Consider the following 27,102-nt stretch of genomic DNA (forward strand, 5'->3'; position numbering starts at 1 on the left):
GTGACTGGACTTTGGGATGAAGTTGCCTATGTATCCCATTGTCACAACCGAACTATCGGATTCGGGGAGGGTGAAAATAATCAAAACCATTACATGGACTGAGGCGCTATGAAAGCGTTGAGGGCTGGACTTCAGGATGAAGTTGCCTACGTATCCCAAACATGGGAATCAAGCCTTACGTAGTTCCGGTTAAGGTACACTTGGGTATTTTAACCTTCACTTTTTCAGGCTCTAACTTTTGCCAAGGTGCCCGATGCCGGTTTTCGACCTTGTGAGCTTATTTTCATTTTCTTTTTTTTGATTTTTTGTATCTTTGCATTCTCTTTTTTTTTCTTTTTTTTCTTCTCTTTTTTTTTTTTTGCATTTTTTTGTATTTTTCTCTTGCTCTAACTTTTGCCTGGGTCGCCCTTCCGGGTTTTCGGCCCAGCGAGCCTCTTAAAAGGGTAAAAGTGTAACAAGTCCATGCCAAATGGTTTTTGAAGTGGAAGCCTCTCTGCATCTAGGAGAACGGCTGTTGCAATGATTTGCAGAAGAATTCATCATGGTTGCTCCACGAGCTTCTTTTGGTGAGATCTAATCTTTTTTATTCGACTTTGATGCCTCTTGTTCGAGGGCTGCTTCTAATCTGGCCACACAGACTTTACATGGCGGTTGACCGTTAAACGTTCTGAACGGGTTCAAGGTTCGAAAATGAACGGGTTGAATCTTGAGGCTGAGAGCGATCATAGGCTGCACAATCTCAAGAGCGATTCCACACAGGTCTTCACAGGGCCGCGCAAAACATTTGTTTTTGAAAGTTTTTAAGAAAGCGACAAATCGCTTGCGCCGAAGATAGTGTGGAACCAATCTGGATCAAGCCAGGGTCCTTTTCAGTACTCACGCTAACAAGCATGGTTTCAATCATTAAGGGCTTAGCATGCCTCTCTTTCTCTTAATTGATCAAGTTTTGCAAATCCTGAGGAATTCCTTCCTCTTCGTTTTTATTACAATGTTTCGAAAAAAAGTTTTGAAAAACTTAGGTCAATGCAATAATTCTCAAGGCACAGAAGAGCAGGTAGAATGCAGGGCCGTTCCATTCAAAACCTCTGGCACAACTAGCCCAAAACAAACGATAAGCACGGAAACATGATAGCCGCAGCTGTTTCATTCAGGTTTCTCGGATGTAACTGGCTCCACAGTAGAGACAGACTCAAAAAGAAAGCAAAAAGGTTAAATACAAAAACGGTGTTCGAGGCAACAACCCCGGAATCACTCGACATCCTATACAACGGGACTGACTCGGTATCACAAGACAGACCCAAAAACAAAAAGACTGGCTCAAAGCAAAGAGGCAGACTCAAAAATGAAACAGAGAACTGGCTCAAAACCCAAGCCAGAAGCTACAAAACTGCATTTACAAATGCTCAAAAAGTGCGTGCCAGACGCCACATCTGAAATACACCGAGCGCCGCCCGCAGGTGGTCCAACCCCTGATCACATACTTGCAGTATCCTCAAAGTCCAACAACTCGATGGTAACAGACTTCGTTGAGGTAGGTGGAAGAATAACCTCATTATCGATCAGATCCTGCACTTCATGGCGAAGGCGGAAACAGTTATCAGTGGCGTGACCAGTCTGTTGGTGGTACGCGCAGTACAAAGCAGCATCATGTGTGAGAGGGAGATTCTTCGGGAGAGGCCGAGGTTCAAGGGGTTTGAGGTGCCCCCTTTCAGCAAGAATCTGAAGTGCCTTAGACAGAGGCATGTAGAGAGCATGAAAGATCCTGCGCCCTCGGGGCAGGTACTTTGAAGTCTGAGTATTCTTACTAGACGCACTAGCAAAAGGGTCGGCAGGCACTGCCTTGGTTTTCTGATCTTTCCCAGGTGTAGGGTTGGGAATAGGAGGAACTGTTCTGGCATGACGGGGCCTATCCCAATTTTCTGACTAACTTGAACTACCCTCAGGTGGAGTGGGGAAAGCATACTCCACAGCTTTTGCCACAACTGCGGATATCTGTTGCTTGTTCATCCCCCCGGCTTTCAAAGCCTCGACTGCCCACAGCAGTTGTTCAATGGCATCGGCATCTGCCTTCATTTTGTTCTTGCCTCTGGCCTCAGCCTGATCGGGGGTTTGGGTTACTGTATCAGAGCGAAGCCCGGTTGTTGCTGACACGTCATTGCTGTAGTTGGAGGCAACCTCTGGTTGGCTGAGCTCTATCGCAATCCGCCCCAATAGCAGGGGCTCCTGTGGTATGAAATTCCCGGCATACGGTGCCGCTGGCGGCGAAGCCAGCATTCCATAGGCCAGATCGGCCACGGATCTCTGGAGGTCGCCTATCATTCCCATCAATTCAAATGTGGTGGGCTCACGAGCCTGATACAACTGGGGGGTCCAGACTGGGTGCGCGACAGGCGACCTAGGCGAATGCGATACATCAACATTAGTTTCATCCCGCAGGGTGATCCCTTGATCTAGCGTAGCTGTCATAACCACAATCTCTTCTGAATTCTGCGTCATCATAAGTCCTGCCTCAGCAAGGGGGAACACTAGCTATTCTGTATCAATTCTCTGGACACTCTGAACTGAAAGGAAAAACAAACAGCATTTCAGCCCAAACAGATCAATCACAGGTGTAGCCGAACAACTGCACTCTACTACTGATCACTGTTCCCCAGAATCAGTCCCCAAAACTGAACTTGATACCCGCAGATAACTGAATTCTCAACAACACTGATATTGGTGCCCTCGGGCCTGATACTCAAACTTGCAAACTGATATCTACGTTCCTGTAGAGATGCACCCTAAAAGCACATAACAAGTAAAGAGAGCCAAAACACCCCTATAGAGGGGTAGGGTTTCCCTGTCCTATTTTGTCAGGAGCTAGGGTTTCACTATGCACGCAGCAACTTTCAAATAACCTAACATCGGGTAAGCAACCTGTCCTAGCTTGGAATGGTCACTATGGATCCGAATATGCACTAGGTCGAATGGTCGAAAAGGGTGCCCCAGTAAAACCGGGGTTTGTGTTCCCATACTGTCAGAGCCCACAACCGGTCAGCCTTATGGTCATGCCTTGACAAGACAAGCCTCCAGCAAACCGTTTAGGAATGGCAGATGGCAAACACTGTGTTCCTAGGCGCACCAATGCACATGCAATGCAAAGAGACACATAAATGAGATCAAAACAGGATATCATGAGTTCGAGTCAAGCTCTCTAAAATCCCTAGCAGAGTCGCCAGAAACTGTAGACGCGCCCGTGGGCCTCGCTACAGTTCAGACTCGATTTGTGTCACGGTTCTTAATCTGAACCAAAGAGTCCAAATCCGGCAAATCGTTTTAAGAAACAGATTTTTGAAAAGAAGTGCCAAACATGGACTGCTTTGCCAGATACAGAGTCGCTACCTAAATATTTTTTATGGGGGAATTTAGGAAACCCTGACTCGGTTCCAAAGGCCACGTGTCCGCCATCACCAAAGTTGCCTCGGCTCGGGAGCTAGGGTACGATTGGGGAAGGTCAGCTATGAGCACCCCCTCTCGCCCGATCCGAAGATCGGCCTCTACTAACCGTGATATCCGTTTTTGAAAACGTTATGTGTTCTTATCCCGATTATTAGCCTAGAATTACTATGTTATGCGCACAGCACAAAAGTATAGACTAGATTGCCTAATTTGGGAATGAGCATTGCATATCCGTTTGTTTTGGAAAAATGTTTTGGAATTTGCTACTCGCAAGTAGGCTAAAACACGGATTTCAATGAGCTATTCCAGCTCAGACAATCTAACCTTCACCCACAGGCATTCAAGCAGTTATATCACATAAGCAGCTAGCCTCATGGTAATCACGCTATCATGGCAACGCTCACACGCATGCAAGGATGCTAAAGCATAAATACTTACATCGTACTCCGTGCCGAAACAAAGAACTCGTTAGCAATCAATGCATGATCCAAGTCCATGTTTAAATGTCTAATGCAACGCATACGGAATGTCACTAGAGTAGGCTCGGCTATTCTATGAATGACATGTGAAAATTCACAAGTAGCATGTATTCAAGTTAGATTTGAAATACTAATGCAGTTAGCAGGATGCGCCGAGCCCGGTGCATGCAATACTGATGAATGATGCACGCATGCATAGCATAAGGTATGCTAAATTAAACATGACCTATTACTAACCATCAAAGCAGGTAAGTAAAAGGGAGGAAGAAGTGGGGGGTTGGAAGACATGCGCACACTCACCCACACTTATTACAAATTCGCCCTCGCTCGGAGGGACCAAAAGAATAATACAATTCGAATAATGAATTAACTATCCTAGCTAATTAATTATTACAGACCAACTAAATTAATTAAACAAATTAATTAATTTAAGAAAGCAAGAAAAAGGGCCTCGGGAAGAGGGCTCAATGCACGCGTGCTCGGGTCTTGCTCGGAAGTCCACTGCCATGCGTAGGTTGCCTCTGTTTTCCCTGCTCTGCCCCTCTGAAGACTGTCAAAGTCTCAGAATTGCTTCCCTGGACATTGGGAGACACCACCGGCTGAGGAGAATGGCCACCGGCAGTAAGATGTGATCATCGGCTGTTGATGAAGCTATCGGCCACGGATAGATTGCCGGTCGGCACTATGTGCAGTCGATCGGCAAAAAGTTCCTGCAGAATCTGTAATTGACAGCAGCAGAGGGCAAGGCATAGCATGGCAATGCAATTCAAGCAATGTATGCACCAATCCTATCCCTTATCATGTGTATGACTCAAAGGGACATGGTCCTTGGTTCTCGGACCATCAATCGCGCATTTCAATGCGTGATGGCCCAAGAGACCAAGTTATGCATTTTCATGTCAAATGAAATGCAAACCAAATAAGCACATAAAGGCCCAACCTCTATCACTTGACTTCAAGAGGCAAGGCATGCATGTTCAATGCGATGCAACCTAAGCATGTTAGCTAATACGCAAGATGGCATAAAAGAGAGCATACAAACGTGTAATGCACATTAGGTTCACAAACTAAGCAACAAAGCAAACAAGCATGCCACAATTATGCAAACTACTAGAGCATGCAAGATGTAATCCAATCACGCAACATGCTAGCAACTTGACCACTGGAATGCAAGGCGAATGCAAGTGATTTCAAGCATGTAACATGTGCAACCAAAGCATGCAAACATGGGATGATGTAACAACACTTGAATGGCATGCAAGGGATGGACTTACACTAATTGGACAGCTCTAAGTTAGGTCCAAAACAGTGGCCAAAAGCTTAAGAAAATGGGACCAAACACGCATACACACATGCACATGTTAAGGCCTAACGCTTAAGCATCAAAGGACAACTCTTAAGCACACTTAAAAGGGAATAATCATGGACATATGGCATGCATTATAAGCCTTGAAAATCATGCTATAAGAGGTGCCAAACCAACTTAAACAAGACAAACATTAAGCAAGTCAAAGGGGACTTAAACCATGGCTAAGCCAACCAAGCCTCACAAGGCCAAGAAGGCTTAAAACAGGTCCAAGGCAGGCCTAGACCATGCAAAGGGACCCCCTAGATGGCATCTAAGTGGCTCAAATTCAAAAGCATGCACAAAGGCCAAAACATGGAGCATACAACATAAGCTTTCAAAGCAATAAAGAGGTGTCCAAGGCAGGCATACAAGCATATCAAATGGATTGAAATAACATGGAAAATGATCCCAACCCACTAAAATCGAAGCAAGTGATGCATGCTATACACTCACATACTTAAGGCCAACAAGCCAAAATGCAAAGAGGCTATACAATGCATGCCAAAATCGACCCAAGGAACTAAGGACAGACCTTAATCATGGAAAAATAAATATGAAAGCTTCACAAAGCTAAGCCTAAAGCATGCTAGAACAATGGTTTACAACCTAAGGCATGTCAAGGCAACAAAATGGCCTTACAAGGCATGTATGCTAAGAAAGCATGATGCACCAAAACCAACTTAAAACAGAGGCATATTATGACATAATAAGCACAAAAATCAACCAAGGCTTGGTCAACAAAGAGCCTAAGCTAGGTGCTCCCTCAAGAGGCAAAAATGGTCCTTTTCAAGGACAACAAGGAGAGGGGGTGGCCCTCTCTTTCTTGGGACCTCAAGGCACCATCCTCACCTCTGAAATCCCTCAAGATTTCAATGGTGTGGCGGCCCAAACACCAAGGTCTCAGAGCTTACACAAAATGGCACAAAATGGAGCCTTACAAGGCTTAAGAGAGGTCAAACAACCTCAAACCACAAAACACTCTAAACAAACTATTTAGAGGGCCTAAAAATAGAACTTTTTTATGTTATATACTAAGCACAAAAATAGTTGTAAGGTAGGAAAAAATACAATGTAAGAAAGGGGTAAAAAGGGGCAAAGTTGTTACCCTTGAATACTTTCTTCACAAATGAAGCTCCAACAGCTTCTTCAGCTCCAAACCAGCTTCAAAACCTCCAAAACAACCCTCAAAAGGCCTCAGCTCCAAGGGATGGTGTGATGGTGGGTGCTTGTGAGCAAAAGTAAGACAAAACACACACACTAGGCTCAAGAGAGAGAAATATAGAGATGGAATAGATACAAATTCCTAACCCTAATATCAAAGCTCTCTAAAAATATTGTCTAACCCCAAATCCAAGAGAGGAGACTCTCTTATAGGGCTCTCTCTTGTAAAGCTTGTCAAATAAGCTTGTCAAGAGAGAAATCCCTCCATACACGTGTATGGAGGGAAGCAGAGTGGGTGCCAGCTATCACAGCTGTCTCAAAATATCTACCAAAAGTAGATGAACAGTGATCGGCTATTCAAAATTGCCATTTTGGCAAAATAAATGGCCGACCGGCAACAAAGAGTGCCGACCGACAATATACATTGCCGATGGCATAAAATCACTGGCCGGTGGCCTCAAGCCATGGCCGGTGATGTGTGGGGATGCCTCACAAGGCATTCCCTGCCCCTCCAAGGCAAAACACAAGTGTTTGGTGCAAAACCAGACACAACATGGTCGAGTCGAGAGATCCTGAGGCAAGGCGCGCAACCGAGACCTCTGGGAACTCAAGACGAACACAAACAAGGGTAATCACCAAGTGTTCCAATGGTGACGTCCAAGTCTTGAGGACGGTCAAAAATGGGGTGTCTATAGTTTGACGGTCGTCAACCTCTTGGGTCTTACTCCTAGCCTCAATCTCCTCTGGGGTGGGGTCCCCCTTGCATGTTTAGGGCCCAAACCGGCTGTAAAGAGGACAGAGGGCTTAACTGGATCATCTCACTTAAGCCCCTTTTTCTCTTGTCATTTCTTCACCTTCTTCATTTCTCTCTTCTTTGCTGTAGTTAACTTCGGCTCTACTGACCTGGTGGGGATCTTCCAGATTGTCCTCGCCCCTTTTCCACCATTCTCTGAAACAAAAAACCACTTCGTCTTCCACCCTTTAACTGACAAGGGGAGCCTAGCCACCAATCCTCTGCCTGGCACCATTTACAGCGGTACCCAGGTCTCCTGTTGGCCCGACGCCTTGTAGCACGAGAAGAACTCGTTGAACATCATTTTTCGCCCTCCGACCGCCTGTGGCCAGGAAATCGTATTGAAAAATAGTATTTCCACGCGTTCGACACCAATTGGCCCAACGCCACCTCCAACTGATTCAACATGTCCACAACCAGTTGGGGGAGCGACAACCTTAACTCTCTGAACAACGCCTCTTCGTAGAGGGTGAAATATATAGGTCTAGAATCTGACGCCCTTTTCCTCGCTGTCGGAGCCCTCAACTCCACGTTCTTAGGGATCTGATACTTAATTCAGATTTTCTCCAAATCTTCAGTCGTCAACGTCAACTTGTTGGCATTTGTATGCCAATGATCAGGGGCCACTTGGCTAATTGGTTACACAGCAGAGATCATTGTTGACGATATTGAACGAGGAGGCCTTATGGTTCCTTTCTCCACCTTGTATTTCACAGCCAAGGCAACCCCATCATCATCCCCCAGTGCTTCAGTCCTTAGGTCAGGAGTTTTCTCTCGAGCCATCTCTCTCATGTTTCTGGCGATTGCTTCAGTCACGGGAGCCAAGAAGTTAGAAATGTGGGAGATATGTGAATCACACGAAATGAAAGAGGTAAAGTCTGGAATGTGTCGATTTTTTGCAATAAGATATGTGAAATGCACAAATGCAAAGGCCCAAAGTTTGCCTGTTTTCCATGGGTCGCAGTCACAATTCAGATTTGCCAGTTTGGAACTTTGCTAAGAATTGAGAGAAAAGAGGAAAGCCAAAAGGGTTTATTCCTGAAACCCTTCAACTCCACGCACTTTAGCGACTTTTCACCTCCGAAATAATTCAAAATCTCCATCAACGGTTTAGATTGCTTCATGTAGACGGGATTAATTCCCCCACCGACCATCTCTCTTTTTCCACTCCCACATCACATCTGCGTAACGTCCTTACATGCATTCCTACTCCTTCAGCCCCGCGCCCCGCCGAAACATCTAACCCTTTAGCCTCCCTCTTTTTGGGCAGTTCGGTCTGCCGCTCAACCACCCTCGGCCGGTCGACGTTGTCACTCAGTCAGACACCCTCGGTCGGTTATCTTGATGGCTAGACACCTTGCTGTCAGTCGGCCATCATGACAGTTGGCCACTCTGCTGGTCAGACACCTTGGCTTGGCCACGTTTTTATAGTTTAGAGGACGAAGTGATACTTCTCAGTAGTGAGTCCATTTATACATTTTTGTAATGTAGGGGTCAAAATGATATTTCTCAATATTTTAAGGAGTCTTTGTGTAAATAACACTAACAAAACAAAAATCCAAAAATATTAAATTTTATCATATAAATTTTGGGATGAAACTGTGAAATTCCATCCTATTGATATTTTTGCAAAAAGATCAAGAAGCTGAAAATTTTCTCCATGATTTTAGAAACATGGAAATTTTATACAAACTTAGAAAATTTGACAAATGAAAATGAGAAATTCTTACCAAAAAATTGTAAATTTCATCCTAATAAGCGAGAAATTTCATCTCGAAAAGCAAAATTTGGAATGAAATTGTGAAACTTTATTCAAATTTCTGAATTTTGGAAAACTAAAAATTTCTCAATTAAATTTTATAAATTTCACTTCTATGAAATTAAGAAAATTTTCATTTTAGAACTTCTTAGTTTGCAATAGTCAATTGAAAATTAAAATAAATAAAATATCTCACACAATTTTCATAATTTTGAGAAGTTTCACAATTTTGAATTGGAAGTCCCTCAATTGACAAACTTTTCAATTTCCAGAAAATATTTTCTAATTATTCATGAGCATCAATTGAATCTATTTCACCGAATTCTTTCACCTTCTATGTGGCTACTTAATATAGTGGTCCTATTATTTCCCTTCACCATAAAAATAAGAGAGACAAATAAAGATTAGTATTAGAATTCTATTATGGATAGGATAAATTCCAGGGGATTTCCCTTTAGGTTTCTAGCTAATAAATTAGTACCTCTGCGGTTCTAAAAATTACATGGCCCCCCCTATATTTTTTTGTCACATTACAATTTTTTTTATCTGTTAATCAACTGTTAGGTTAACTTATGCATAGGGATGATGCCAGCTATTAAGAATTTTAAAATTCCAATTTTAACTCTAGTAACATATTCCATCTCTTGTGTTCCCTCTGATCTGTCACTCCACTGCTTTGTAACAAACTAACAACCAATTCCAAAAAAAAAAAAACAAGAAAAAAAAAGAGAGCAGAAGCCCATCACCAGAATTGTTCTAAAACACACAATACGACAACACATTTATAAAATTATAGAATTCAAAGAAAACAGAGACAAAGCTAAAGAAGCTAACAATAAATGTGGGTATTATAGCTTGGCCTCTAATGCCGACTGGTTAATGCTTACTCATTGTGGGAGAATTTCCACAGTAGATATCACACTCACACCTAGTGGCTGCAGAACATGAGTCTAGCTGCTGCATAATTTTTGAAACTCAGTACAATTACTCAAAATAAGTTTTTCAACATTTCATCTCCTCTTCCTTCACTAACTCTTTCGAATCCTTTCTGATAATACACTTGACATGATTGAAAGTTTTTGTTTTCCTTTCTCTCATTTTAGCAAGTTTGTAAACATTATTTTCTCTCCATCTTACTATTTAATCTCGTATAAAGTTCATGTTTTCCCCCTCATTAGGTCGTTATTTAGAAAAGCATACTTTTCTAAATTCTAAATGCACGAGTGCACGACGATTAACGCCATTGCTTTCAGCCCCCAATTAGGGGAAGTCCTCATTTTGTGTAATGCCCATATAATAATTATATATTTGTTGAGTCATGTTAATGAGTGTCCTAAAATAGTTTGTTAAAAAAATTTAAAATGGTAGGGCATTTTATTTGATACACTTTTTATAAATAATGCAAAAACATTTCAAACTTCTTAACAAGTGTTTTTAGGAAAATCATTTACAAAATTCATATTTTTAATGCTTCTTTTGTAAATCCCAAGTTTTTTTATTTGTGACAAGCTTTAATTATCCTTTTTTTTTAATTTAAAAAAAATTAAAATCACTAGATGGTAGTTTGAAAAACATATTGTCCTCATTTTGAAAGTTTTGATGATTTTTATAAAATTGACGGTTTAGATTTATTTTTCAAATTAAAAGTTTTAAAAGAATTCACACAAACATGAGGAAAGGAAAATACACCAATTGACATACTAAATTATATTTTGAAAAATGTAGATTCTTTTTCAAATGCGTGTATTGCTTACAAAATATTATTAACAATACGCATAACAATTGCTTCTATAGAAAAAAGTATTATAAAATTTATAAAGTCCTACCTATGGTTAATTATATCACAAGAAAGATTAAGTGTATTTGCGATTTATCCTTGAAAATGATATGTTTAGAAACCTAATTACAAAAGCTTAATTGGTAATTTTGCATCACAAAAGCTAACAAAAATTAATTTTTGATGAAACTAAAATAATAAAAATTAATATTTAAATATAAAATGTCTCATTTTTAAAATTTTGCATCCAGCCTGCTAAAGGGTTGGGCCACCCCATATGGCTTGATATGTTCTTATCTGATGGAGCATGACGAAGCTATTCTCATTTACACCGAAGAAGTTTCAAACACATATCAAGTCATCCCTCTCAAAGACTATCAAATTCGAGAGCATGCCATTCTTTTGGAAAAGTTATATAGATTCCTATCAATTAGTGATCCAAAATGGTTGAGTATGAACTATCACTACAAGAATTTTCACTTTTGGCGACTAAAATTAGTCGCCAAAAGTCAATTTTTAGTTGCCAATGGCTTTTACCAACTAAATTATTTGGTCGCAGCATTAGTCGCTGAAGAATTGTCGGGAAAGGTAATTGGCGACTAAAATTATTTTAGTAGCCAAATGTATTCAATTGCCGACTAAATTTTTAGTCGCCAAAAGGTTGGAAATAAAATTAAATAGCACATTTTCGGCCACTAGAGGTTTAGTCGCCTAAAGTGTTATGTTTTTGGCTACTAAAATTTTAGTCGGCAAATAGTTTGTGTTTTGGCTACTAATATTTTAGTCGGCAAAAGTGTTATGTTTTTGGCTACTAAAGGTTTAGTCGCTTAAAGTGTTATGTTTTTGGCTACTAAAATTTTAGTCGGCAAATAGTTTGTGTTTTGGCTACTAATAATTTAATCGGCAAAAATGTTATGTTTTTGGCTACTAAATTTTTAGTAGGCAAAAGTTTTATTATTCTTCAGCTTTTGTTTTTAGCTACGAAATATTTTAGTCGCCAAATGTTTGATTTTTTTTTTTGCTACAAAACTTTTATTTGCCAAATGTTTGATTTTTTTTTGCTACAAAACTTTTGGTCGCCAAATGTTTGATTTTTCTTTTGGCTACAAAGCTTTTAGTCACCAAATGTTTGATTTTTTTTTTTTTTTTGCTACAAAACTTTTAGTCGGCCAAACTATTTTCCCAATTTCTTTTTAGCTACTAATTATTTAGTCGCTAAAAACATGATCTTATGTTTTATCACAAAATTATAATTTCTTCACAACCTATCTATATTCCATGCAACCTGTAATACGTATGTAAACAAAATAATACGTATACTATCAATCATTCCATAATTTGCATCCGTATACCAAAAATGAATAACTTTAAATGTCGAGGTCCATACAAACCAACTATTGTTCAAACTAAAATAATAATTCCATACAAAATATAGAATCATACAAAAATCAAAACCCTCCGTATACAAAAAATGCTTTCACAAAAGCAGAGGAAGACATAGTTAGCAGGATTATACAAAAGTGTCAACTGTCCTCCATAAACAAAAATGTAGACTATCCACAAGTTCACGCCAAAAGCCATCTACAAAAAATAAAAAAACAATTGCATCCATTACAAAATATCAATTCAGAAAAACATAGGAAAAATGATGTAATAACATGCATTTAAGGTATAACAATCTATAAAAACATTTTTTCGAAATATAATCATATGCATGTATCATGAAAGATTATTTCAAACTTGATTTCAATTTACAAATAATACAATTTTTAGGAGCATACTTCTTCATAAAATAAATTTTTATGAGTAGAATGTTTTGGTGGTAAATTTATTTTAACTCTTTTTCATTCTCATTTTCCTAATCAAAGTAAAATGATTGAGTAATCTACAGGGTTATCTCCATAACCATAACATGCTATCTTAATACGTCTACCACCTCAATGACCACTGTGTACGGTGAAACAATGGCATCATTTACAATGAAAATGTTAAACATTTATTGGATGTCAAACTCTCCCTTTTTCGAATAAGTTTAAGTCGTTTCCGACTCTAACTCCCAAACTACGTGTGCTAATGACATTTCGTCTATTGTCACAAGTCGTATATGTCACAGGGAAGCTAGCCATGACATCCTTACGGTGGTTCCGAGGCTGTTTCGATTTTTCGCTCCCTTAACGCCCTTTTTTGGTTAAGCTTAAGGCGTTTTTGGCTCGAACTCCCAACCTACACGTGCTAATTACATTCCGTCTATTGTCACAAGTCCTATTTGTCATAGGGAAGGTGGCTGTGATATCCGTACGGTGGTTTGGGGGCTGATTCGCATTTTCGTCTCCTTAACGCCCTCTTTTGGTTAAGTTTAAGTCATTTTAAGCTCTAACTCCCAGCCTAAACATGCTAATTACATTCCGTCTATTGTCACAAGTCTTATTTGACATGGGGAAGGTGGTCGTGACATTCCTATGGTGGTTCGGAAGCTGTTTTGCATTTTCGCTCCCTTAACGCCCTTTTTCGGTTAAGCTTAAGGCGTTTTTGGCTCTATCTCCCAACCAACACGTGCTAATTACATTCCGTCTATTGTTACATGTCCTATTTGTCATGAGGAAGGTGGCCGTGACATCCGCACGGTGGATCGGGGGCTGATTCGCATTTTCACCCCCTTAACGCCCTTTTTCGATTAAGTTTAAGGCGTTTTCGGCTCAAACTCCCAACCTACACGTGCTAATTACATTTTGTCTATTGTCATAGGTCCTGTTTGTGATGGGAAAGGTGGCCATGACATCCGTACGGTGGTTCCAGAGCAATTTCGCTTTTTCGCTCCCTTAACGCTCTTTTTTGGTTAACCTTAAGGCATTTTTGGCTCTAACTCCCAACCTACACATGCTAATTACATTCCGTCTATTGTCATAGGTCCTATTTGTCATAGGGAAGGTGATCGTGACATCCGTACAGTGGTTCAGGGGCTGATTCGCATTTTAGCCCCCTTAACGCCCTTTTTTGGTTAAGTTTAAGGCATTTTTGGCTCTAACTCCCAACCTACACGTGCTAATTATATTCCGTCTGTTGTTACAAGTCCTATTTGTCACAACGAAGGTGGTCGTGACATCCGTACGGTGGTTTCAGGCTGTTTCGCTTTTTCGCTCCCATAACGCCCCTTTTTCAGTTAAGTTTCATGCGTTTTTAGCTCTAACTCCCAGCCTACACGTGCTAATTACATTCCATCTATTGTCATAGGTCCTATTTGTCAAGGGGAAGGTGGCTGTGACATTCGTACGATGGTTCGGGGGCTGATTCGTATTTTAGCCCCCTTAACGCCCTTTTTCGGTTAAGTTTAATGCATTTTCGGCTCTAACTCCCAAAGTATGTGTGTTAATTACATTCCGTCTGTTGTCACAGGTCCTATTTGTCACGGGAAAGGTGGCTGTGACATCTGTACGGTGGTTTCAGGGCTGCTTCGCTCCCTTAACGCCCTTTCGGTTAAGCTTAAGGCATTTTCAGCTCTAACTCCCAATCTACGGGTCCGAATTACATTCCGTCAGTTGTGACAAGTCTTACACATAGTGGTCCGGGGCTATTTTGAATTTTTGCCCCCGGAAAGCCCTTTTTCGACTAAGTTTAAGGCGTATCCGGCTCTAACTCCCAACCTATTGGTCCGAATTACATTTCGTTAGTTGTCACAAGTCCTATTTGTCATGAGGAAGCTGTCCGTGAGAGCCACACAGTGGGTCGGGAGCTATTTTGAATTTTCTCCCCCGAAAAGCCCTTTTTCAACTAAGTTTAGGGCATATTCGGCTATAATTGTGGTAAAGCCATAAACATTCCTAGTGGGCTGATTGAGTGCCAAATGAGAAGTTAATGCATGTGGAATCTGATTAGAAGTGAGATTAGACCACTTTTCATGAGTACGATCGTGATTACAAACGTGAGATTACATTTGAGCTTCCATTGTGCAATACCGGATAGAAATTGGAGAGGCAAATAAGATTAAAAATTTATCCAAGTTTCAAAGAAAGTAAGGGAGTTTTCCAATTTTCATTTATCAATTAAATAATATTTGAAGGAAAAGATGAGAAGTATCAAAGAATATGATAGTCTCCCAATTTGCATTTGGGTCTTCTGTGAAATGAGGGACAAGTGCATGGGCAAATTTTGTATTATTAGCAGCAATGACAATGTTGTGCATGAATCCATTATCTTAAAACATATATTTACATAAGAGTATGGCAAATTGCAGAATAAATATATAGGATATGACTAGAGGACAAGAGAATATACTCAATGTATCCGTTAGACAGTTCACAACCACCAACAAGACCAGGTCCTCCAATTTTTGGGTGCTGAAATGAAACAAAAAATCAAACCGCATGGCGTGAAATATCATAACTAAATCTAAAGAGTTTTTAACAAGTACCTCAATAATAACAATTCAGAGCCATTCACTATAACTAAAAGAGTAACAGAAGTCCAAATAATAAGTATATATTTTACTGTTTATAAGCAATAAAATAATTGACCACATGATTGCACACTCTGTTACTTGCGTATTTGGATTTAATTTTACCATTAATTCACTTCTATACTATAAGATTCAATGAGTGAAATTAATTTAGATTTAACACGCTTTGAAATTTCTTAACATTTAATGCAAGGAACTTCTGTGGAAGCTATACTTATTCCCCCCAAAACTATTTGGTGGTCAAGAAAGAGCAGAGATTTTTTTTTAAAAAATTTCTTGATTGGCAACAAAACAAAATTATTGATATAAATCAAAAAGTTAAACAGGGACACAAAGTTCGCCAAAAGCAACAACAACAACAAAATACATTACATACTACTAGACATTAAAACTTGTTGTCCAACCTGTACTGCCAATGAAAGAAACTTATCGGACCAGTGCTTCAGTCTCACCTGGGTTGATTGTACACCTGAAAATTTGAAGGATTCATGTGAACTGTACTCTTCCTTCCCAATGTCAGGTGGAAGGATAGATATAAAATAATAAGATAATCACTAAAATTATTATGGAATAAAATGAGACCACATAATTATAACAAAAACAACAATCTAATCTCACCCAATGACAAATTCACCTTTGGCACTTAATATCAAGGAACACCCCTCCCCTCTCTTCTTCTCTTCATGAATTTTACCACTCCTAAACCAACAATCTAATCTCACCATCTTTAAAAATAGTCCCTTCCTTCTATTCAAATGCCTTATCTACCTTTCAAATATTCCCAACCTATAACCAAGATATTTACCCAACCTCTCATTGGAATGGGAGGTTGAATAGAAGGGTACCTGACGATTATTGAGTAAGCTATATCTATGACATATAATAAACTGGTAGAAGTATAATTTTAAACGTGTCCCAAGCATGTTGGGTCCAGATAGGAAAACCAAAAAATCAAGGGCTAACCCATCACCTCATCTAAGAAATCAAGAAACAAAAATAAATCTGGATCTACAACTTGCAAATCAACATTTGAGAGTGTTAGGTCCCTTAATTGTCAAATCCGGATACAAAACTTTGTGTTGTTAAAGTTGTTATTTTTTCAGTGTTTTTGTTCTTCCCGCTCGAGCGGGGACATTGACGCTTGAGCGGAGTTTGTGGTCTCTCAATATTTTGACAGGTCTATAAAAATACTGGAGTGCGTGATTTGGAGCTCGAGCGGGTTATAAAGCGCTCGAGCGGACCACTGTGTTACCACACGCGTATTTTGTTGAAGCCGCTCGAGCGGGATGTTGGTCGATCGAGCGGAGATCGCGAACTCAGGCTTCCTATTTATACCTGTTTAGGTTGTCTTTAGGACTACTTTTTCCTAGATCTTATTCAAGAGTCCTAGGGTTTTGTTTGTAGTTTGGTTCTGAGGTTTTGGTGAGTGTTCCTTGATATTTTTGAGAAGAGTTCTTCACTCATGATCTAAAATACATACATCAAGGAGTTGGTCACTTTAAATTCAAGAGAGAATTCTCTTCGGTGGATTCCGAAGATTTAAGCGTAGAGTTTCAAAAGGCGTTTGATTCTATACGTAGTCGTTAATTCGACAAGTGAGGTTGTGGATTCAACTTCAGGATTGATCAGTTTCGAGACGAAGTCGTGGTGAAAGAGTTACAGAAGATTCGAAGACAAATTGACTGAGTTGGGTAATTTGTGTGTTATCTTTGTAATCTTTCTTACTTCAGTAGTGGGTTGATTAGTGGCGTTTCGCCCATGGTTTTTTAATCACAGTTGGAGGTGTCCAATTGTGGTTTTTTCCACGTAAAAATCGTTTGTGTCAATTTATTATTTATTCTGAAAAACAAACAATCTAAATCACTTTCGTAAGTGCTTGTTGGTTTAGATTGTGTGTTTTGGATATTTGGGATTTGGAATATTTTAATCTTGATCTAATCACAAATCACTTAGGATTTTCAATTGGTATCAGAGCAGGTCACTCTTTTTTTTTAAAAATATAGGATTGTGATTTTGTGTGACTAGTGATATGGATTCTATTCGTGAAGGTAACTCGACCGATAGACCTCCTTTACTCGATGGTACAAACTATTCTTATTGGAAAGCTCGTATGAGAGCGTTTTTAAAATCCATCGATGAGAAAGTTTGGCACAGCGTAATCTATGGGTGGAGTGAACCTACTGTCATCATTGATGGTGTTGATATTCCTAAACCCCTTGATAAATGGGAGACAATTGATTACCAAAACTTGAGTTGGAACAGTAAGGCTCTCAATTCCCTGTTTTGCTCCGTCACACCTGAAGAGTTTCGTCGTATCTGCACGTGTGAGGTAGCAAAAGAGGCTTGGGACATTTTGGAAACGATTCACGAAGGTACTACTTCTGTCAAAAGGTCAAAACTTCAACGTCTCACCTCCGCTTTTGAAACTCTTTTTATGCACGATGATGAGACGTTTGATGAATTCTATGCAAAACTTAGTGATATCGTGAATTCCTGTTTCACACTCGGGGAAAAAATCCCGGAAGCTAAAGTTGTTGTAAAAATTTTGAGGTCCTTACCCGAGAGGTTCCAATCAAAAGTGACAGTCATTGAGGAGGCTCAGAATGTTGATACCCTCAAGCTTGATCAATTGGTTGGAAACTTGCAGACTTATGAAGCCCACCAGATTTCAAAGAAAAAACAAAAAGAAGACTTGTTACCCCGCTCAAAGAAAAAACTTGCAGACTTATCAATTGGTTGCAAACTTGCAGACATGTTACCCTACTCGAGCGGATATTTACACGCTCGAGCGTGTTTTTTCGCCTTGCAGTAGTTTGCTCTTTGCTTTACAGTTCTGAGAGAGGTATTTTTGCGCTCGAGCGTCCTTATTCGAGCTCGAGCGGGTGTCAGCTTGCCTTGATTCACGCTCGAGCGTTCATACCTACGCTCGAGCGGACCTATTTTGTATAAAACTCCCTCCCTCGACTCTTCAGGTCATTTTTTCCACTCTTCTTCAGTTTCTCAGACCTAGGGTTTGGCTCGTGGGCTCTGTGTGCACGTTTTCACCTACCTTCTTCCTCTTCCTTGCCGATTTACACTTTGGTAAGTGTTTCCCTCTCTTCTTGTCTGTTTTTTTTTCCTGTAATTTCGACACATTTTGGGGTTGTATTTCGGGTTTTGGGGTTTTTTGTGTTTCCTTTTTTTTCTCTTTCTCTTCCACTCTTTCACTGAGTCGTTTTGTCTTCCTCATGTTGCATTTCTTGTTTGTGTGTATGGAGTCTGTGTTGTCCGTTCAACCTAGGGTTCTGTGTTCCACATGCTTGAGGTATTTGTGTTTGTGCTACAAGTTTGAGCAACTGTTGTGACCACAAGATGGAGTAGTGTTGCCATAGGAGTTCTCTTGGTTTTTATATCAGTGATTAGCTTCACTAGGTCATTGATATTCTGCCATTGCCATTATGCACATTTTTGCATTCTGCATTTCATTGATATTTGTCCTCCATGTTTATGAAATGATATCATTGATATTTGTCCTCCATGATTATGCATTATGCGGTTAATGTTACTAATGTTCTCTGTATTGTGCCTGTTTTGCTCTTCGGGTTTGGTTTCTTTTTGGCTTTGTTGGGTTCTCTGGTTTTAGTCATCACTCATCTCATCATGTCCGCCCCTAAACGCCGAAAGGCGACAGTGTCTCGTCCAACCTTTAATTCTGAGAGGTTTCAGACTACTAAGCAAGACAAGTTGTTCCATAAATCTTTTGAGGCTCGCACTGTTTACCTAGAATGGAATGTCCAGCCTTACACTTTCGAGTCCATCCCCATCCGTCCATTGTTTGACCCTCTAGGTGGTAATTTAGTGTTGTCTTTTTCTGGGCGTCAAAATCTCGACTGGGTCCGAGAATTTTACTGCAATATTGAGCAAATTAGTGACTTTGAGCCTTCATTCACTACTTGGGTTCGGTCCAAATCCATTTTTGTCACACCTGCTCTCATTCGCCATCTTCTTAGGATTGATCCAGTGTACCCTCAACACTATCCTTTTCCTGTCCCAGGCCGTCCTACCTATGATTTCAATAATGTGACTGACGTGTTATGTGGAACTTCCCGTCCTTGGCCTACCGGTGCATTGATTAAACAGTTTGAACTTCTTCCGGAGTTTAGACTGCTTAATCTGATTGTTTGTGCAAACATCCTTGTGACCACTCACTCCTCCGAAATTAATCAAGACCAAGGTTTTGTTTTGTTTTGTATCGCCCGTCACATGTCTATTGATCTAGCTACCCTGATTATTAGGAAAATGATAGGTGTTTCTGGGAATAAACAGTTAGGACTTCCTTATGGTTGTTTGATCAATCGTCTGTTGTCTGAACTTGGGATTCGAGTGTTAGAGGATGATGAGTTTGCCTTCCCCTCTAGACCTTTCACAAAGAAAACTGTTTCTCAGAGTCGGGCTCATGTTAAGGGGGAGTCTTCTCGGGCTGATCCTTCTGCAGGTACCACTGCTGGCCTAGCTGAGGAGGCTGAGTTTGACACTGCAGCAGCCGGGGGTGAGGAGGATGCTATTCCCCCTGTTCCACCTCGAGCTTTTCATGATCAGCTTCAGCATTTTGAGGAGGTTATGACCCGGAGGTTGGACTTTCTCGATGCCCGTTTTGATGCCTTTGATGGTCGTCTTGGTCAGTTGGAGCAGACTGCCGCTCACACTACTTCTCAACTGGACCACATCATTTCCTTACTGACGCTTCAGCTGCCACCCCCTCCACCTGGTGCATGATTTCTTGCTTCCTTGATTCCCGGTCAAAAAGGGGGAGAGTTTGGTCTTGCTGTGGTGTATTGCTGTGGTGTTCATCCTTCATTGGTGATATTGATGGTATTGTGGTGTATGGTGTTCATCCTTCATTGGTGATATTGATGGTACCTTTTTTTTTGTTAGATGGTTATTTTGTTTTGTTCATATGGATATTTTGTTCATTTGGTTATGTCACATGGGTATTTTGTTCATATGGATATTTTGTTCCTTTGGTTCTGTCAGATGGATACGTTTTGATATATTCTTATACAGTTTCACAAGTTTTGGTTTTTCTGGTATGTTGCTAGCCTTTTCACAGGTGAATGTTGGATGAAGAATTGGATTGATGGACCGATACATGGCAAGATTGGCAAGATTGGCAAGATTGTTTCTTTATAGAGTTGTTTTGAGTTTTTGTATTATTTGTTTTTAATCTTGTCTAGTGCGTGTGTCTAAGGACATTTGTTTAGAAAGGTTTTGTCCGGGAATTGACAAAGGGGGAGATTGTTAGGTCCCTTGATTGTCAAATCCGGATACAAAACTTTGTGTTGTTAAAGTTGTTATTTTTTCAGTGTTTTTGTTCTTCCCGCTCGAGCGGGGACATTGACGCTCGAGCGGAGTTTGTGGTCTCTCAGTATTTTGACAGGTCTGTAAAAGTACTGGAGTGCGTGATTTTGCGCTCGAGCGGGTTATAAAGCGCTCGAGCGGACCACTGTGTTACCACACGCGTATTTTGTTGAAGCCGCTCGAGCGGGATGTTGGCCGCTCGAGCGGAGATCGCGGACTCAGGATTCCTATTTATACCTGTTTAGGTTGTTTTTAGGACTACTTTTTCCTAGATCTTATTCAAGAGTCCTAGGGTTTTGTTTGTAGTTTGGTTCTGAGGTTTTGGTGAGTTTTCCTTGATATTTTTGAGAAGAGTTCTTCACTCATGATCTAAAATACATACATCAAGGAGTTGGTCACTTTAAATTCAAGAGAGAATTCTCTTCGGTGGATTCCGAAGATTCAAGCGTAGAGTTTCAAAAGGCGTTTGATTCTATACGTAGTCGTTAATTCGACAAGTGAGGTTGTGGATTCAACTTCAGGATTGATCAGTTCCGAGACAAAGTCGTGGTGAAAGAGTTACAGAAGATTCAAAGACAAATTGACTGAGTTGGGTAATTTGTGTGTTATCTTTGTAATCTTTCTTACTTCAGTAGTGGATTGATTAGTGGCGTTTCACCCATGGTTTTTTAATCACAGTTGAAGGTGTCCAATTGTGGTTTTTTCTACGTAAAAATCGTTTGTGTCAATTTATTATTTATTCTGAAAAACAAACAATCTAAATCACTTTCGTAAGTGCTTGTTGGTTTAGATTGTGTGTTTTGGATATTTGGGATTTGGAATATTTTAATCTTGATCTAATCACGAATCACTTAGGATTTTCAATTGGTATCAGAGCAGGTCACTCTTTTTTTTTAAAAATATAGGAGTGTGATTTTGTGTGACTAGTGATATGGATTCTATTCGTGAAGGTAACTCGACCGATAGACCTCCTTTACTCGATGGTACAAACTATTCTTATTGGAAAGCTCGTATGAGAGCGTTTTTAAAATCCATCGATGTGAAAGTTTGGCACAGCGTAATCTATGGGTGGAGTGAACCTACTGTCATCATTGATGGTGTTGATATTCCTAAACCCCTTGATAAATGGGAGACAATTGATTACCAAAACTCGAGTTGGAATAGTAAGGCTCTCAATTCCCTGTTTTGCTCCGTCACACCTGAAGTGTTTCGTCGTATCTGCACGTGTGAGGTAGCAAAAGAGGCTTGGGACATTTTGGAAACGATTCACGAAGGTACTACTTCTGTGAAAAGGTCAAAACTTCAACGTCTCACCTCCACTTTTGAAACTCTTTTTATGCGCGATGATGAGACGTTTGATGAATTCTATGCAAAACTTAGTGATATCGTGAATTCCTGTTTCACACTCGGGGAAAAAATCCCGGAAGCTAAAGTTGTTGGAAAAATTTTGAGGTCCTTACCCGAGAGGTTCCAATCAAAAGTGACAGCCATTGAGGAGGCTCAAAATGTTGATACCCTCAAGCTTGATCAATTGGTTGGAAACTTGCAGACTTATGAAGCCCACCAGATTTCAAAGAAAAAACAAAAAGAAAGTGTGGCTTTCACTAGTGCTCACGAGTCTGCAAAAACTACGAAGACTGAATTTGATTTAGAGTCTGAGATGAGGGCTATGTTTACTAAACAATTTAAAAAAATTTTGAAGAAAAAGAAGCCTAATTTCAAAGACCCTATCTCAAAAGACAAGAGTAATGATAAACCCAAAACTTTTCCACCAAAACTTGCTCCAAAAACTGAAAAGAAGATTGTAAAGGGGCAAGGGGTCAAGTGCTATGAATGTCAAGGGTTTGGTCACATTGCCCTTGAATGCCCTTCGAAAAAGAATCGAAAGAAAGTCTACACTGTGACTTGGGATGATGAAAGTGGGTCGGAGCAAGAACCCGAAGAACCTGAATCTGGAGAAGACGGGGATAGTGTTTTCATGGCATTTTGGTCCACTTTCACTCAACCTCTTACAAAGCCAGCGCAGTTAGCTCGTGGTCAGAACCTGCATCATGCTCCTATCTTTGATGGGAGTAACTACCTGTTTTGGAAAATCAGAATGAGGGCTTTTCTGAGAGCTTTTGATCCTGAAGGCTGGCAGGCCATTGAAGAAGATACAGACAGAGATGACAATCCGAGCAATCAGAGAGCCCTGATCACTATTCGTGGAGCAATTTCTGCTGAAGAACAGCAACGGGTTGTTCGTTGCACAAAGGCTAAAGAGGCATGGGAAATTTTAAGCCAATTCCATGAAAGAGGAAATTCACATTCACCACCATCCAGCAACTTTTCAGTCTTAGTTGCTAGATTGGATGAGGCCAAGGAGAATGAAGTGCAAAAAGAGGATGATGAAACATCTGAAGACAATGATGAGATCGATGGCGATGAACTACAACAAGCTTACGAAAAGTTGTACGAGGAATCTCTGAACTTGTCCAAAATCAACGACAAACTCTCTCTCAAGCTCAAAACATGTGAGAGTGAGAATGTCAGGCTAAAAGAATAACTTGTACAAGCAAAGCAGAATATCGTCAAGATCTCGAGTGACAGGCAAGACTTATGTGGAAAAATACTATCCTGTGAAACTGAAAGGAATGAACTTCTGAAGGTATATTCTACATATGAAGAAAAACTTGAAAGTCTTGAGCTATCACAAGCTACATTGGAAGAGATAGTCTGTCAAAAAGATGAAGAGCTCCGTGTTGCTAGAGCCACTATTGCCATGTGGAACAAAGGTTCCAAATCTTTAGAAGACATCCTCGGGTCTCAACAAATGGGTTGTGACAAAAGCGGGTCAGGCTATGGTGCAACAGCTCACAAGGGACAGGCCTCTACTTCACATGACAAGAAGACTCAAGCAAAGGGAAAGTTGAAGGTAGACCAGGCTGATCTCTCTCTTCATCTAACTAAAGATGGCAAGATCAACAAAAAGGAGGTAAAACCGGTTTTCATTTGTCATCACTGTGGTAGGTATGGCCACATTCGTCCTTATTGCTATGAATTGTTTGGGAAGGTGTCTCAAAAGGGTAAAAATTCAAATACTTTTTGGGCTAGGAGACAACCTTACATGTCCAGGCGAAATACCAAGACTAAAAAGATTTGGGTTAGAAAAGATGATTTGACTTGTTTAGTTGTTCACACTGCTCTAAAAGCACGTGATTCACACATGTGGTATCTTGATAGTGGGTGTTCGCGTCATATGTCCGGTAACAAATCTTACTTCACCTCCCTTGAAAAATATGAAGGAGGAATTGTTACCTTTGGAGATGGCGGCACTTCTAGAGTCATTGGTAAGGGCTCTATAAGTGTTGCTGGTCTTCCCAAGCTAGATAATGCTCTACTTGTTGATGGTCTTAAAGCAAATCTGTTGAGCATTAGTAAAATGTGTGATTCCCATCATGAAGTATTGTTTTCAAAGAATAAATGTGAAATTTTGGATAAAAAGGGAAATACTGTCTTGCATGGGGTTCGCACATCTGATAACTGCTATGGGATTGTTACTACTAATGATCTCACTTGTCACTCTGCCATCATTAGTAACATCGACCTGTGGCATCAAAGATTAGGTCACATGAATTTCAAAGACCTAACTAAGATAGCCAACAAAGAGCTTGTGAGGGGAGTACCTAAACTGGGTAAGAATTTGAGCCATGTGTGTGGACCATGTCAACTTGGAAAGCAAACCCGTGCCCCTCATAAAAAGGTGAACAGCTTTACAACCAAACGTCCTCTTGAATTGGTTCACATGGATTTAATGGGTCCTACTCGCACTGAAAGCATCGGAGGTAAAAGATACATTTTTTTAACTGTTGATGATTTTACTCGATTTTCGTGGGTAAATTTTTTAAAGGAAAAATCTGATACGTTTGATGCTTTCCAGGCCTTAGTCTTTAAAATCCAAAATGAACAGGGTGTTTCCATTGGGCGTATCATAAGAATCCGAACTGATCATGGTCGTGAGTTTGAAAATAGTTCGTTTTCGGATTTTTGTGATATGCACAGAATTAAGCATGAATTTTCTGCACCTATTACTCCACAACAAAATGGAGTTGTTGAGAGGAAGAACAGGGTTGTTCAAGAAATGGCTAGGGTCATGCTCCTTAGTAAGAAACTTCCTCCAAAGTTTTGGGCTGAAGCCTTAAATACTGTTGTTTATGTCATAAATCGCGTGTATTTAAGGCCCGGCACTTTACAAACTCCATATGAATTGTGGAAGGGTTTGAAACCTAATGTAAAATACTTCAAAACTTTTGGGAGTAAGTGTTACATCTTCAAAGATGGAGAGCCTTTGGGCAAATTTGACTCCCGAAGTGATGAAGGTATTTTTCTAGGGTATTCAACCACTAGTAGGGCTTTTAGAGTCTATAACCTGCGAACTTCATCTTTAATGGAATCTATCAATGTGGTTATAGATGACACAGGTGCACCTACTCCAGCAACAAATGAGGATGATAATGATGAGTCTCCAATCTTGGATACGGAATCACAAAATCAAGGAGAAGGTGCGGACCCATCATAAGAAATGGTTACAGAACCATCCTCACAGGTAAGGTCAAGTCCAAAGACGGCTCCAAGGGACATCACTCCTGTTGCCCCTGTCACCGTAAGTCCTGAGCTTAAACCATCAGCTACGGTGAAACTAAATCATCCAGCTCAACAGGTGATTGGAAGTGTCTTGGATCGAATGAAAACCCGAAGACAGATTCGGGATGAGGTATCACATATGTGTTATGTTTCATTAATTGAACCTAAGAATTTTAAAGAGGCCTTGCTAGATGATAGTTGGGTCAATGCTATGCATGAAGAATTATGTCAATTTGAACGTAACAAAGTTTGGACTCTAGTTCCCAGACTTAGAGACATGAATATGATAGGTACCATGTGGATCTTTAAAAATAAATCTGATGAGAATGGTACAGTTGTTAGGAATAATGCTAGGTTGGTTGCTCAAGGCTACACACAAGTAGAGGGTGTTGACTATGATGAGACAGTTGCCCCAGTTGCACGTCTCGAATCTATTCGTATTTTGCTTGGTGTTACATGTTTTCTCGGCTTTAAATTGTTTCAAATGGATGTGAAAAGTGCCTTTCTGAATGGGTACTTGAGAGAAGAGACATATGTTGAGCAACCAAAAGGGTTTGAGGACCCTAAATGTCCTAATCATGTCTACAAGTTAGACAAGGCTTTGTATGGATTGAAACAAGCCCCTCGAGCTTGGTATGATAGACTTACTACCTTTCTTCTTGATAATGATTTTCAAAGGGGTAGTGTGGATAAGACTTTATTTGTGAAACATACTAAGTCTCATATTCTTGTTGCTCAGATTTATGTTGACGATATTGTGTTTGGATCCACTGCTGAACATCTTGGGAAATATTTTTCGGATTGCATGACACATGTGTTTGAGATTAGCACGATGGGAGAGTTGTCTTGTTTTTTGGGTCTTCAAATTAAACAGTCTCCTTCAGGTATATTTGTGTCTCAGTCTAAGTATGCGAAAAATCTTGTGTCTAAGTTTGGTCTTGAGTCTGCCAAACATGCACGCACTCCCATGAGCACTAGTCTTCACCTATCCAAAGATTCCTCTGGTATTGATGCGGATCCTACCCTTTATAGGAGTATGATAGGGAGTCTTTTGTACCTCACAGCCAGTCGTCCTGATATTACTTTCAATGTAGGTGTTTGTGCCCGTTACCGAGCTAGTCCTAAAGAGTCTCATCTTCTTGCTGTCAAATGCATCATTAAATATGCTAATGGGACATTGGGGTATGGGGTTTGGTTTTCTACTGATACTACAGCTGAAATTACTGGTTTTTCTGATGCCGACTGGGCAGGGTGTGCTGATGATAGGAAAAGTACATCCGGGGGGTGTTTCTACCTTGGGAATAATCTGGTTTCCTGGCATAGTAAAAAGCAAAATGCCATCTCTCTTTCGACTGCTGAGGCTGAGTACATTGCTGCAGGCAGTTGTTGTGCACAAATGCTGTGGATGAAGCAAATGCTTCATGATTATGGGATAGAACAGAACACTCTTACTCTTTTCTGTGATCACACAAGTGCCATAAACATTTCAAAAAATCCTGTCCAACACTCTCGCACCAAACACATTGACATTCGTCATCATTTTATTCGAGAGTTAGTGGAAGAGGGCCTTGTTGTTCTTGAGCATATTCCCACTGAGCATCAAAAAGCTGATATTTTTACAAAACCCCTTGATCTTCTTCGGTTTGAGTTCCTTAGAAAGACCTTGGGTGTCATGCTCGATCACTAGAGTGTTACTTGTTACTTGAGTAGGTGTAAGTGTTTTGCCTTATGTATGCTTGGATGTCATAATCTCATTGTCATTGATATCTGTTGTACTTGCATCCAACTTTTTATGTACACTACTTATGCTGCTTACAAGATCTCATTGTTCATTGGTCATAGCTCATTTTGAATGCCCATGCTCATTAACCTCATGATCTCATTCTGTACACATCCTTGAGATTAATTGTTGCAGGGGTTTCCGCACAAGTGAT

This window comes from Camellia sinensis, chromosome 7 (assembly GCF_055761805.1).
Source record: "Camellia sinensis isolate YWXY chromosome 7, ASM5576180v1, whole genome shotgun sequence".
Lineage (NCBI taxonomy): Eukaryota > Viridiplantae > Streptophyta > Magnoliopsida > Ericales > Theaceae > Camellia > Camellia sinensis.